This window comes from Balaenoptera ricei, chromosome X, assembly GCF_028023285.1.
Source record: "Balaenoptera ricei isolate mBalRic1 chromosome X, mBalRic1.hap2, whole genome shotgun sequence".
NCBI lineage: Eukaryota > Metazoa > Chordata > Mammalia > Artiodactyla > Balaenopteridae > Balaenoptera > Balaenoptera ricei.
In genome coordinates this window covers 106778209-106793356 of record NC_082660.1, presented here as the reverse complement: position 1 = coordinate 106793356, position 15148 = coordinate 106778209, and the positions used below count along the sequence as shown (strand labels likewise).

The 15148-nt window shown below is 48.7% G+C and overlaps 1 protein-coding gene across 1 annotated transcript in view; it reads left to right on the top strand.

Moving 5' to 3' along the window:
• The first annotated feature begins 478 nt into the window (after nt 1-478).
• KIAA1210 (KIAA1210 ortholog) overlaps nt 479-15148 on the top strand; it is a 48759-nt gene continuing 34089 nt past the window's right edge. Inside the window, exons 1-2 of the mRNA XM_059910462.1 lie at nt 479-498; nt 9312-9399. The gene's annotated coding sequence lies outside the window, so the exon portion shown is untranslated. The remainder of the gene's footprint in view (nt 499-9311; nt 9400-15148) is intronic.

The following is a 15148-nucleotide window of genomic DNA, read 5'->3' as shown; positions in this document are numbered from 1 at the left end:
CGACTCCTTTACATCTCCTTCCCAGAGCTGTTGAGTGTCCTTCCCCGGCTGGATCAAAGTCTCTAACTCCTCAGGGCTTCCGCTCCAAGTTACTCCTCACACTCGTCAGCCCTGCAGGGACACAGGGAGGCTAAGAAAGAGCATCTGGTATTTTGCACTAAGGATGCTGTGGTGGCGGGAAGTTGGAGGCAGAGGAAAAAGGGAGAGTTAGTTCCTAACCATGTAAGGAACAAGCTCAGCCCTTTTTGGAACTAGTTCAGAAGACAGCGAGAGGCCTCCGAGAAGAAACTTCATCTGGCTGGTGATTGCACTGGCCGGTGGCTTTGGGGCTGCGTGCGCGTGGGCGCTCGGCGTACAGAGCTGCCCCCACGTGGCAGCCCCCAAGGGCAGGCCCACAGCGCGGGCTCCCAGGCACCCCAGAGGACAGGGCGCGTAACCGGCCTCCGGCTCCCTGGGAGGCACCATGGCTGGGTTTTATGGTTGCCTGAAGACTCCAGAGTAAGTGGTGGGCGCAGTAAGCACTGCAACCGGACTGCACGGAGGGCAGAGTGGCAGAACGGCGGCCGCCGGTGCGGGCACCGCTTCCCGCCCCATCGGGGCGCCCGCCTCGAAGAGGAGCAACTGTGAGCCAGCCGAGGGCGCGCGGCGGGGAACGCGCCGTCCCCGGGGCTCGAACTCGCGGCGACGCGCCTGCCGCGTGCGGGCGGCCCGCTCCTAGGAGGGCTCGCGCAGGTGTGCGTGCGTGTGCGCGTGCGTGGGAGAGCGGCGACGGGGGCGCGGGCGCGGGGCGCGCGCTTCCAGGACTCGGCCGGCCTGGAGGGGGCGGGGCGGGGCGGGGTGGCTGGACCCAGAGGTTCCCGACTTGCAGGCTTTCTGCTTTCCGCCGCCGTCTCCACCTGGCTCACCTGAGTCCCCGGGAGCTTGGGCAAGAAATGGGAGAAAGAGGAGGGAAAGGAGGAGAGAGGGATGGAAAGAGAGAGGGAAATTCGGGGGAGTGGAGAAAATCACCTCAAATTTTCTGAGTTGTCTTAATTTTCTAAATCTGTTCCAAGCTGTACAATACGCAGTCTCCCACTTATTTGATGTGGCGTTAGCTCCAGTTTATGCTCACTGCGTGTCCATGGAGGTGATTTTGGATGTCGAGTGTACGTATTTCAAGCAGTGACAGCAGGAAGAAGCACCGTAGATCTAGTCATATGGTTGATGAGCGGGTGTGCAGTTATTTGCAATTTCCGTTCATGAAGCTAACACTCTTCTCCCTCAGCTATCACAATCTGGAATCATGCCAGAAACTCACCTCACTCATTGCAGGTCTCCAGCAGTCGAGAGTTGCACGGGTTCGGCGGGTCCCTGCAGTCCTCTGCCTTCATGGAAAGGCACCGTGTGGCAGGGACCGGACAGGGCCTGGCCTGCAGGCCCACCGTGGTATTCCATGTGATTTTTCGTGGCACTCCATTTGAGGCGCCAAAGACGGGAGGTTCACGCATGGAGGCGTGGGTAGCCCCTTCTGCGGCTTCCTCACGGTTGGCACCAGAGCGCGCTCCCGCGCTTCCGGTGGGGCATGGGCCTGGACTCTTGAAACTTGAAAAGCGTCCTTGCAACTGTTTTATCACCCCAGCTCCCGGGCTCACTGTTGTGCCCTCAACCTCTGGCCTCGGATGGATGCTGTGGAAATTATAGGCTTTCTCTGTGGAACTCGCCATAGCACCAGATGACAGAGAGGTAGACGGTGAAGCCTTTGGGAGGAGGAGGGAGGTGACGGTCCTTACAGTGGGAGATGCTAAGGGCATTGTTGCTGCTCCCAGGTGGTGTGCAAGCCCTTCCTCCCTGGGGTTCAGTGCTGGCTTCTATTAGATCCTCCTGCTTGCAAATGCAGCAGGGGCCCTTCGTCCAAATGTCCACTTTCCATGCAGGGGATCTGGGCCAGCCTGAGGTCTTTGGGGGTGGAAAAAGGGGACTCAGTGGCCCAAATGGCCACTTCCTGTGGCCACCGTTATAGGCCCGAGCTCATCTGATGATTTATGGAATCTGGGCTGAAGGAATAAGAGAAATGATAAGAGAGCATTTGAGGAGATTATTATAGAGTCAAGGCTTCTATAAATAAGAGGCTTGGAGTCCCTCGTGGGACCTAGACGGTATGGAGACTCAGTAAGCAGTCAAAAATATTGTGCACCTGCTCTGTAGCAAGCTTTGTGCTGAGCATCGTGGAAGAAACTTACGCTTTCCTCTCCCGGAACCAAGCGAGCACAGTGCCTGGCACCAATATTTGCTGAAGGAATGTTGTTGACTGAACCAAGATGTCCTTGAGGAGCTTGCCTTTTTAGGGAGTTGTCGGCCCGTCAGCAGCAGTTTGCAGGAGGTGGGGTGGGAGGTGTAGGCTCAGTAGGACAGAATGTAAAGGAGGACAGGAGATAGACAAGCCTGGGGCGACAAGTGGGAGAGAGACCAGAAGAAGGAGGCGACAGGAATGGAAACATAAAGCAGAATTTGGGTTAGTGGAGAAAATCACCTTACGTTTTCTGAGTTGTCTTCATTTTTGAAATTTGTTCCAACCTGTACAATATGCAGTCTTCCAGTTATTTGATGTGGCGTTAGGGTCCCTTCTCTGAGCTTTTTCGAGGGGGTAGTGGGAGAGGAAGACCAGGAGGGAAATTGGGCTGCTGGAACATTCACTGCTCCCCCTGTGAGCCTTGGGTTTCCTGCCACCCTCTATCCCCTCAACACCCCCCCCCCGAGGGGGGTTTCCTAGAATCACAGCTTGGCCACCTCAGGAGAGTTGCACCCTTTCAAGGAAGCCCAGTAGGCTTTGAAAGTTGAATTTGGGTGGAAACACAGTATTGGTTCACAGTTTCCTCTGCACATCACAGTTGCAGTCTAGATTTTATATACAGGTAGCTACATTTATGATATGAGTTGGAGCTGTTTGGCCAGCGGCGGAAATATGTTCAGAGGCATCCATATCCTTATAGGCTTGACTCCATGCCACTAGCCCCACTGGCCCCTCACTGTAACCAAGTGAGTTGCTAGGGTACCGGTTTTGGTGTTTAAATTCGGAACTAGCTCTTGTTAGATATAGCTCTTGCTTAAGATAACTAGCTGTTAAGTTCTGTTCTTTTCATAGACATAGAATGACAGCAGGTGACAGGCAAATTATCAAGGGATCAATTAATATGTGTATTGGTAGAAGGGAGAAAATAGTAGGCTTCTTGAGTTATGCGAGACCGTTTTGTACAAGTACATGAGGAGATGGAGGAAAAGCCCAAGAACTGTCTTAACCAGACAAGATCCTGTAATGGTGGGATGGGTGAAAATGTCTTCATTTTTAAGGGTGAGGAAACCGGACCCCAAAGATGTTAAGTGATTCTCCTTGGGTCACACAGTCAATGACAAATGTAAGATTAGAGTCCTTGGTACCCCGTCTTCCGGTGTAGAGCTGTACAGCCTGGGAAAGAGGAAAAATCATCCCCTGAGCAAAGGACGAAAAGCATGCATCATGGGATACAGTGGCCCCTCAGTGGGCTGCTGCAGATGTCGATTCAGCCCGAGGCAAAATAGTGAGCTAGGGCAGCTTTGGTTTTGGCAACCTCAGTCTGTCCTGTCACAACCCTTTCCCATTTCAGCCCCTTCCCTCTCCGGGTGCTCTGGGCCTGAATCTTGCCCTCCTCTCCCAGCCTCTGGTGTCCCAGGTTGTGGACTCCCCTTGGCTAACACATTGCCATCCTGCGGCCCAGGGGCTAGCTCTTGGCCAGACTGGCCGACGGATGCTAGGTTAGTGGGCCTGGATGGATTACTCCAGACGATGTGCATTTCGATATGACCTGGATGCATTTGTGTCACTCTGATGCTCGGGGGTCATCAGGGGGAGTTTGCAGGTTGGTGGGTCCCTCACATCATGCTGGCCAGCTTCTTCTACTCTAAGAGCAGGATGCAGGAAGCTGAGGCTGAGCGCTTCTGCCACAAGCCCCTGACCCCCAACCAGGGAAGAACTATTGTAATTGATGTGCCACTCTTCTCCCCTTGGCTGCAAAACTTCCCTGATGCCCCCCAAAGCAGTGCAGGCTGCTATTTGAGATTAGAGGACACACATGTTGACTTTTTCTGAATTCCAGTTGTTGGTAGTCAGGGGGCCCATGCATTCTTTCTTGGCCCTGGGTAGCCCCCTGGCACCCAGATGCGGGAGGAGACCTACCCCCACGTCCTTCCAGTGGCTGACGGTTTCAGGGCTATCTCCCCTCCCACCTGCAATCTGTTCTCCTGAACCCGAGGCCGACCTGCATCCGGGGAGCTATGATGAACCTGAAGCCTGGCTGCATTTGACCTTCCAGCTGGGGCAGGCAAATATGAACTAGCAGAAAGCACCAGAAATGTGCACGTAGCTGCAGCCCCTCAGCCTGCCAGCGCAGACCCAACCTCCACTCCTTACTGTTATTAAGAGTGTTTAATGTGGTCATTAGAGATCCCTGTGGCACTTTGCATCCTTCTCTCCTTCCCTTCTTCCGTTTTTTTTTTTTTTTTTTTTTGCTTCTTCTAGTTTTAGAAGAAAAGCTATTAACTCCAGCTCCCCTGGCAAGGGGCCCAGACTGGCTATTGCATTTTGCTAACCTGCATTCACCCTGTGGCATCTGTCTGAGGCCCTGTCCATTCATGAGCGTGATAAGGGAGCCATGGGGTGGCAGGTGCCTACCCAGGGGGCGCCGCCCTAGGCCCCCAGCCTCACCCTCTGCTGGGGAGGTGGGGAGAAAGCCGGCTCTCTGGAAAGTTCTTGAATAAACTACTTGCCATATTTACCGGTTTACCAAAACTTTGTCTCCTTTGACTATAACATCATTAAAATATTTAATTCTTTGTGAAACTTCATTTAGGAGGGAATGATTATAAAAGCGTTCAGAGATTTCTCTGAAGATGCGGTTGACAAATTCCATTTGGTCTTTAGCAGCTTTCTAAGGAGTGTTCCATTTGTTGAAAGGAGCTTTAGCTTCCTTGGGAATGTACGAAAAATGTGGAAAAGTATATTATTTCATCAGTAACCAAAATTTCAGCATTTTGTATGGGAATGTTTACACTAGTTTCTTTTGAATCCCTTGAAAGCCCATATTCTGTTGGGTCAACTTTAGCATTTGGGGGATTCTTTCACCAGTTTCTCAAATAGCACAATATTTTGTTATTTCTGGAAATTGGTAGCCAAAATGCAGTATGTGATGTGATTGCTCCTGTGGTTTCCTCATTGATTTTCTACGCTGACATTCCTTTAGCTTTTTAAACCAATTCATTTCTTATCCTTCCTTGGCAATTTCATAGTTATGGTTAATGGAGAGCAAATTGGAGGAACTAATCGTACAGTACATTGCAGTGATCCCTTCTTGGCATCTTCACGCTCATCCTGCTGCGTTAAATGGTCTTACTCTTTCATGAAATCTTCAATAGCTTTTAAACCCACTCATTCACTGCAAATTACTGTATAGACTGTGATTCACTAGAAAAAAATGAGTGTCAGTGAAATGGCTTGTCTTCAGGAGGCTAAGGTAAGGTAATGATAAGATTTGCCATTTGATTCTTCAAATACATACGCTAACCTTAACCCAGAGGTTCTTAGCAGAGGTGTGGGGAGCAGTTTGGCTCCCCCAGGGGATGGTTGGCAATATCTGAAGACTTGTCCAGTCATCAAGACTAGGGGGAAGGTGTGCTACTGGCACCAAATGTCAACAGTGTCAGGATTGAGAAACCCTGCCTTCAGTGAATAACATTTTACCAAAGTAGAAGTCTGGGGAGGCCCGCCCTTAAGTGTTTAGAGCAGCACTCTCCAATAGAAGTTTCTGTGGTGATGGAAATGTCCTCTATCTGTGCTGTCCAATGCTATAGCCACTAGCCACGTGTGGCTATTGAGCAAATGTGGTGCAGCCAATGTGACTGAGGAACTGAGATTTTAATTTTATTTCACTTTAATGAGTTTAAAGTTAAATAACCCCATGTGGCTAGTGGCCTCCATATTGGACTCAGCTTTAGAGGCGCTGTAGTCTAGTGGAGTGTGGTTCAGGGATCAGAGAGTCCTGGGCTTGGGTCCCCTGTCTACCACTTCCTAGCTTTGTGGCCTTGTGTATGTTCCTCTAAGCCTTCTGAGCCCCAGTTTCCTCAGCTGTAAAATGGGGATAATAATGGGACCTAGTCCTCGAAGGATTATGGTATCCACTGAGAAATAATGCATGAGAACTGAAGCATGTAGTGCAGTGCCCAGCACAGTAAGAGTTTGAGAGATGTTAGTAATTATTGCCAGAGATTTATGATTAATATGGTAATTGTCATCATGTAAATAGGGCTTCTGCAGGGCTTACAAATGGGTCCTCCCCTGGGGTATTATTTAAAGGTCACTTCAGAAGCAGAGCCCTAACACTCAGCTCTCACAGCATTACCATAGATGTGTCCCCATGCCTTTTTGGGGCCTTGGTTTTCTTATCTGTAAAATGGGAATAATAAAAATAACAATGTCGCTTCCCTGTTTATGTCACAGAATTGTCTGGACGGTCAAATGGACGTGGAAGTTCTTTGAAGAGCACAGGGCCGTCTATAAGTATAAGGTTTATGTTATAAGTTTGCTCACAAGTGTGCTTTTGTTTACATTTCGGTGCAAAAGTTCTGCCTTGGTAGAACCATCTTAAGTTCAGAATGGGAGCGCCTGAATCGGGGAGGTTGTATTGGAGAGCAGCAGAAGTTCGGAGCTCTTCACAATGTCAGGCCTTCCTCAGTCTGACACCCAGCCAGTAATGTGGCGGGAGAGCCCAGGTACCACTTTAAGGATACGTGGAAGTTTGGCGTTTGGGGTTGGGAAACCAGAGCAGTGTATGGACCAGCCTGGCCCCCAGGCTGCTAATGAAGGAGCAAGGCATCTGGCCCAGAAGGAGAGAAGACGGCACCTCACAGCAGCTTACGGTGTGCTATCGAAGGCCACGCTGCCCCAGGGCACAGCCACCTGGCATAGTGTCTGGCCTGAGAGATACACACGTACAATTGCTGAACGTATTTGGCACCATATAGAGAAATGAGCATGGGGCTTTGGAGTCAGACATGGGCTTGAATCCTCACAATGCTACTTACTAGCTGTGTGGCCATGGGTGACTGCCAGAGCCTTCCTGGGCCTCAGTTGTCTCATCTGTAAAATGGAGAGATGTAGATGTTCAAAATGAGGAATGGAAACAAGAAAAAAGAAAAAGAAGAGATACAGACATGGGAAAGTCTAGATAAGAAAAAGAAGAGATACAGACATGGGAAAGTCTAGATATGGATAGGAAAAAAGCAACAAATGGTAGGCACTGTGTTTCAGAAAAGATTCTACTAAAGACTGATAAAGTCATGTTACATTTTCACATCGACAAGGTCATTATGCCTATCCCGGGGGCCTCATGACCCAGGGACCAGCCCATCCTGTAAGCTGTGGGTCATGGTTACTTCCCCTTCCTTATTGCATCCAGATCTCCCCTTTCCATAAGCCCAACTGTTCTGGAAGAATGGAGAGGAAAGTAAGTCAGAGGGAGACTCTTCTGAGCCCCATGGAGGTTAGGGAACAGAAAGGGCCCTGGGAACCCAGGCATATCTGCCTGTTCACATTTTGAGCAGAGCCCAGTAGGTAAGGCAGGAAAAGTCTACTCTCCTGGGTTTGCGTAAAACGTATGAACAGAGGTTTCTGGACTAGTTCACTGTTCATTTGTGATACTTGGAGGGGGTCTTTAGAAGCCCTTTAAGGGAATGAGATGGAAAAAAAATCCCCACTAAACCTTCATCTTCAGTCTTTGAAGGACATAATTTTACTTTTACTTGTGAAAAGTGTTTGTTCCTTCTGTGCCTGTGGTTTCCGAAGCCAAATGTCAATGACCTGAAGACCTTATTTCATGTAGAAATGGCCTATGTTTGCTTATTCAGAATTGAAGGAAATTCTGAGATGAGATATTAATTCTCTGATAGGGATGAACTCCTGATTTGAAAAAAAAACTTTTAAAAATTTCTTTCAAAGGTGAAGCAAAAATGAATGGTGAATTTTAAATCAAATCTCCTGTGACCCTGTACATTTTTTTTAAATGGGAAAAATAGCTTAGGTTTCTAAACAAGCTAAAAGTAGGAGCATTTTCTGAAAATATCAACAGGCTTCTGAAGGCTGGTCCCCTGATGGCCAACTCAAGCAAGGCTTATAGGGGGCCTCTTCAAAATCTGGCTTCTTTAGGGATGAACTGGGAACTTTGATTGATGGTCTCGATGAATCATAGGATCCTGGAATGCCTGGGCTAACAGGACCCCTAGATCCAAGTCTAGCCCAATCCCTTACTTCTTAGGTGAGGAAACTGCAGCCCAGAGAGAGGACTCAGTGTGCCCGAGGCCTCACAGCTAATTCATAGCAGGGCTGGGGTGTCAACTCTCCATCAGCTGCTCTAGGACTCATTGGAGGTTCAAGTCTTAGAGATGTTCATTAGAAAAACAAAATGCTTTCCTTTGCGGCCACAGTTCTCTCTAGATGTCATTCGAGTTGCTTTTTCTTCACCACCACATCCATTTCTTATGGCTCCCATTTCAGCTTTTCTGTTCCAGCCAGGCCCAGTAGCCAACATGAGTTATAGCAGGGTCTCCTTAAAGCGGGGTGTTTGAACTCTGTACCTCAGCATCACCCGGGAACTTACGGAACATGCAGATCTCTGGGCCCCGTCCCAATGGAAGAATCAGAATCCCTGGGGGTGAGGTCCCTGGAATCAGTGATTGTCACGCAGGCTGGTGACTTACAGCCTTTCTCCTCGAACCCATTTCTCGCACCATTGTCCATATCTGTACTAGTAGTTTTAAAAACCCTGCTATTTCTTTTCTTTTTTTAAATTGAAATATAGTTGATTTACAAAGTTGTGTTAGTTTCAGGTGTACAGCAGAGTGATTCGGATATATATAGATATATATATAGATATATTCTTTTACAGATTCTTTTTTAAAAATTTTTATTTATTTATTTTTGGCCACGCCTCGCAGCTTGTGGGATCTTAGCTCCCTGACCAGGGATCGAACCCGTGCCCCCTGCATTGGAAGCACGGAGTCTTAACCACTGGACCGCCAGGGAGGTCCCTCAGATTCTTTTCGATTGTAGGTTTTTACAAGATACTGGATATAGTTCCCTGTGCTATACAACAGGTCCTTGTTGTTTATCTATTTTATACATAATAGTGTGTTTCTGTTAATCCCTATCTCCTAATTTATCCCTCCCCCCCACCCCCACTATTTCTTGAGCACTTACTTTGTACCAGGTGCTGTGCTATTTTTCATGCATTATCTCATGTATTCCTCAGATGCTGGCTCCGTGCTTCCCTCTCACTCTCAAGTGGACCACAGAGCAGTGTCCAGCCTGGGAAGGGGCCGGCCACCTCGCACCGCCACGTAAGCACCACCCCCCGGGCACTGCTCCCAGGGTGGCTTTTTTGTCCCCAGGCCATTCTGACTAGGGATTCTTACACCTTAAAGTTGAAGGAAGCCTGGTAGCTTTCGTCCTTCCTGGGTCTCACTGCCACTTTTCTTTTCCTATGAGGTGGTCACCCGGGTGGGAAGAGCCTCGCACACATCACTGACTTCTTCCCTGCCGGGAGTGACGGCAGCCGAATGAGGGAATGAGTGTGAGGTTGCCCTGAGCGCTGTGCGTGGGGATCCCCTCTGCTTCTGCGGCCCGCAGTGAACACCAGAGGGAACCAGGAATCTCCTTTCTGCCCTGGGCAATCTGGGCCTTTCTCTCCTCCCCTACCAGCTGCCATCTAGCCTGGCCCAGCTGTGGGCCCTCTTTTAGGGGGTCCCTCTTTCTCCACCCTCTTGGTGTCCTGTCTAGCCCCAGGCCCTGGAACACTCCATTTTCCAGTCCGCTGCTATCTGGTGTCCCTTGTCCTGGAATCTCCTTCCTGTGGCTTGTCAGTATTTCTCCAGAAGCTTCTGGCTTCTCTTGCAGGCACTGGACCAAAGAGGCATGAGAGTCAGGTGTGAGAGCAGACTGGACCTCGGGCCAAAGGGGTGTAGGTGAGCCAGATATACCACCCAAGCCTCAGTGCCCCAAGCACGTCATTCCGGGCCAGGGTCCTCAGGCTCTTCCTGGTCACTCAGCGCTTGTGGCTGTCACCTGCCCTTTCTGCCCTCATCCCCAGCTCACCTATGCTGGCACTCAGTGCTTCCGGCCGCAAGCTGTCAAACTCTTCTGCCTAGCAAATGGCCCTTCTGAAGGTGGGCTTCTCCTCCCAGGCCTTTCATTATGACTGCAGCCTACACCGAGAGGTCCCTTCCAGTCCCTTTCGCTTTGAATGGAGCCGCCAACACAAGCGCCCTCCAGAACCTCCTGTGGCCGTGCTGCCTCCCATCCCCCAGTCCTCCCAGCTGAGGCTCCCCTTCACTCTCACCCTCCCTCCCCTCTTCCTTGACCTCACTTACAGCCAGATCTCAGCGTTCTAGCCCTGCTTTGCTACACCCTGCCCAGCTCGGCTTGGTGATATGTTTTGGACACACTTCTCCAGCTTAACCTTGGCCCTCTGCCTCATTTCTGCCTCCCGCTCCCCTGTACCACACGCATGCGTGCAACACACACTCTGGCTTCCTGTGCCACGACTCTTGGGCCCTGCAGACCCCTCCTATATGGAGTCAGTGCCCAAGAGTTTAGCCTTTGAGTCCTCATCTTAAAATGAATACTTGTCCTAAAATATCCTAAGAGAACACATGACAAGTTTCTCTCACCTCCTCATTTTACAAATGCAGGAACTGGACTTCCCCAGTGGTCCAGTGGTTAAGACTTCGCACTAGCAGTACAGGGGGCGTGGGTTCCATCCCTGGTCGGGGAACTAAGATCCCACAAGCCACACAGTGTGGCCAAAAAACAACAGCAACAACAACAACAACAAAAGAACACAAATGCAGGAACTGAGGCCCAGCGAGGAGCTATGTCTGGGGCAAGGCCACAAGGATAATCTGTAGGAAGGGCACAATCAGGACCCAGGCCTTCTGATTCCCAATCAAGCACTGCTCTCAATTTTTCATGTGTATTTTTTTCTTCGTCATCAGGGAGTGGGTTGTTTTAGCATAGCACTTAATGGGCTCTGGAGTCAAACTACCTCAGTTTAAATCCTGCCCTCACCATGTACTTGCATGTGACCCCGGGCAGTTACTTAGCCTTTCAGTTTCCTCATCTACCAAATGGGGGAGGAGTGAGAATAAATAGTACCTACCGCACAGGATTGCTCTGAGGATTAAATGAGACGGTGTATGCAAAACACTTCAGTGTCTGCACATATTAAATGCCCAGTAAATGTTAACTGTTTTATTTTGTCATTGTCTCCATGGCCCCCAAAACAAGACTGAGTATATAGTAGGTCTGCATGAAGATTTTGGGGTGCAAAGAGAGAGGCCCTGGGAAATAATATTCTGACTTTGCTGTCTGGTTCTAATGGTGGGTTCTAACTCTAATGGTCCTAATTCTAATGGTGGGTATTTTAGGCCATGGAGAAAGGGGGAGATCTGGGGACCAGAGAACCTTTGGAAAACTCTCCCTGCAGCCCCAGATAAACAGCTGCTTCTTTGCCCTGTGGCAGGGCTGTCTGTGGGGTTAAGGGCTAAGGAAATCTGAGGATTTAAAGACCCCTAAATATGACCTTGACTGAGATTGGCCAGGGCTCTCAGATTCTTGGAGGCATGTTTATTTCCACGGGCCTGGGCCCCTAGGCGACAGCGGCACACCTTTCCTCCTGCCCGTTCCCTCCCTGGGGTGACACAGTTCACTCTGAGACCTCTCTCTATTTCAGCCCGGAACCGGGAGACCAAAGGCTATTCATCATAGCCATGAGGCGACTGCCTCTCCAGCCCCCTCCCTGTGGGCTAAAGGACCTTAGACAAAACCCCAAAGGTACAAGTTGGCTTCACGAAAGTCACAGATAGTAGATAGTTCAGCTTGGGCTGGGGGCACGTTCTTTTTTTTTTGCATCATAAGGAATTATTATTATTATTATTTTTTACACACACACTGTATTTTATTTTTACAAGAGGTAAATAGACTGACACCAAGCATTGTACATGGATGACCACAACAAAAGCAACAATGATTGCAATTACCAAACATGAAACACACTCATACTATGTCATAATATTGACATTCAGTCCAGTAATCCTCCACTGTAACAGCTCCTTTACTTTGCAGTGAAAATTGATGTGTATATTTTTTGCCTCTGAGTCCTTGCGGGATTTTTTTAAAAATTCAAACAGAAAGGGGGGCACATTCTTGTGACTGAGTTCTCTTCCTCCTTTATCTCCCCTGCATCTCCCGCCAGAATCTAACCAGCCACGTAGAAGTCACAGCCTGCCTCAGCACCACCAACCTCTTTTCTTCTTCTTTTGCCCTTTTTCCCTCCTTGGAGATTTTTCCCCCACCCCCAACTGATGGCTTGTTGACTGCTGGGAGCAGTGATAACAGCAGCCACAACAAATACAGGATAAAATAAAAAGCCTCAGACATACTCTGCTTGGGATGGACTTGAGAGCTGGCGGAGAGTTTGGGTCTAGAGCTCTTGGCATCCAACATGCACTTAAAGCTGTGACATCTATCCTCAGGGCCCCTCAACTCAATTCTGGCTCTTCCTTGAGTCTCTCAGGGTCCCCATGCTTCTCGCGCCCCTTGCTGGTACCCCACTTCAGCCTGGCCACCCAAGGGGCCCATGCTACAGACCTATCCCCTCTTAATATTGTGTGATCTCTCATCACAATATATGTGTCCAGTGAGCCAGTTTTAGCAGGACTCTCTATTGTTAAAATGACCAACAAATCTTTGGCAAAGATATTAGGGGCTGATAATGACCTGGCCAGTTATCCTGCTTTCAAGTCCTGGAATGGGCTAATACATGAGATTCTTCGGGGTAGGAGTGAGTGGTCATTTAATACTTATCAGATTTTGCCAAGTAAGGAGGGAGCAGAGTGTAGTGGTCAAATCATGGGCTCTGAAATCCTCCAGAACTGGATTTGAGTCCTAGCTCTATTACTTGTATGGCCTTGTCCAGATTACCTAATTTCAGTGAGACTCGCTTTGCTCATCTGGGAAATGGGGCTGAAAATAATAAAAACGAAATAACAAAGCCTACCTCATAGGGCTCTTGTGAGATTCAATGAGATAATACATGGAAAACCATTTTCACAGTGCCAGACTGGCACAGAGTTAGGACTCAGCAATTTCATTCATTGTATTAATTGTGTAATATGAATTGCCCCTGACTGTGAAAGAGCAGAGCTTTCAATTAGAGGCTATGTGGATTGACAAGACAGAATAGAACTCCCCATCAACAAGGCTCTGAGGCCGCTAAGGAGATGGCAGAAAGAACCTTTGAGGTCAAGTTCTCTGCATTACTAACCCCCGCCCCCAGCAGAAGATCTAAGGGGTTAGGGGTGGCATGAGTTGGGTCTTTCTGCGCTTCTCCTGGTTTACTCTAGGGGTGAGGTACAATGAGGAGGAAGGGAAGGCAGAACTGGAGGCAAAACCAGAGCCCTTTTATTTTTATTTTTTCTTAACATCTTTATTGGAGTATAATTGCTTTACAATGGTGTGTTAGTTTCTGCTTTATAACAAAGTGAATCAGCTATACGTATACATATATCCCCATATCTCCTCCCTCTTGCGTCTCCCTCCCACCCTCCCTATCCCACCCCTCTTGGTGGTCACAAAGTGCCGAGCCGATCTCCCTGTGCTATGCGGCTGCTTCCCACCAGCTATCTATTTTATATTTGGTAGTATATATAAGTCAATGTCACTCTCTCACTTTGTCCCAGCTTACCCTTCCCCCTCCCTGTGTCCTCAAGTCCATTCTCTATGTCTGCGTCTTTATTCCTGTCCTGCCCCTAGGTTCTTCAGAACCATTTCTTTTTTTTTTTTTTAGATTCCATATATATGTGTTAGCATACGGTATTTTTCTCTTTCTGACTTACTTCACTCTGTATGACAGACTTTAGGTCCATCTGCCTTACTACCAATAACTCAATTTTGTTTCTTTTTATGGCTGAGTAATATTCCATTGCATATATGTGCCACATCTTCTTTATCCATTCATCTGTCAATGGACACGTAGGTTGCTTCCATGTCCTGGCTATTGTAAATAGAGCTGCAATGAACATTGTGGTACATGACACTTTCTGAATTATGGTGTTCTCAGGGTATATGCCCAGTAGTGGGATTGCTGGGTCGTATGGTAGCTCTATTTTTAGTTTTTAAGGAACCTCCACAGTGTTCTCAAGGGGAGGGGATTTACAGGGCATACAAACCAGGGAGGCAACAACCTTGGGGGCCACCTGCCTACCACAGACTCTATGAAAAACATTTCATCCTATCAGATTTTTTAAAAAATTAGGCCAGCTGCTTCTCATTAGCATTCCCCACTCTGGGAAGGCAGAAAATCTGTCAAGCGAAGTCTTCTGAATCCTTGAATCTGAACCAGGCTGTGGTTAAAAAATTTCAACAACCTTGGAAGACAGGCCTTTTTCCTTGTTTTTCTCTCTCTTTTTTTCCCCCTAGAGCCCTTGTTCAGCTCTTCAGTCAGTTTGAGAAGGAAAAGGCAGTTCTGAGGCTTAAGCCCCTGAGGTTGGCCTAGAGAGAGCAAGCAAGCATTTAAATAATGACTGATAATGCAACTTTATGTCTCAGCTGGGCCAGACTTCCTGATGACCATTATTACAGGACTTGATGCTCTTTGGAGGTGGTTCTGGAGGCCCCTCATCCTTTACTGGATAAAAACGTACATTATTTCCTCTTTCCTTACACGGCTTGCCAGCTTTTTCATGGGACTTCATGCAGAGGGGTCTTTTGCTGCAAGTGTGTCTTAGGTTGTCCCTGTATGTTTAAAAAAGGGGGTCATTTCCCCACTGATGCCTATTTGTCACTGCATCCCTCCCCCAACTCCTGCATTCATCCATCCATAAAAACACACAGCGAGCACCTTCCACGGGCCTGGTGTCGTGCTAGGTGCTGGGGATCTCCAGATACGTGAAATGGGGTCCCTGTCTTCAAGGGGATATCAGCTATGACAGGGGCACGTACAAGGGGCGAGAGCGTGAGGCAAGGGTGGTAACCTTTGAGCTGGATTTTGAAGAATGTGTAGGATTTCAAGGATGTGGAGCTGAGGGAGGC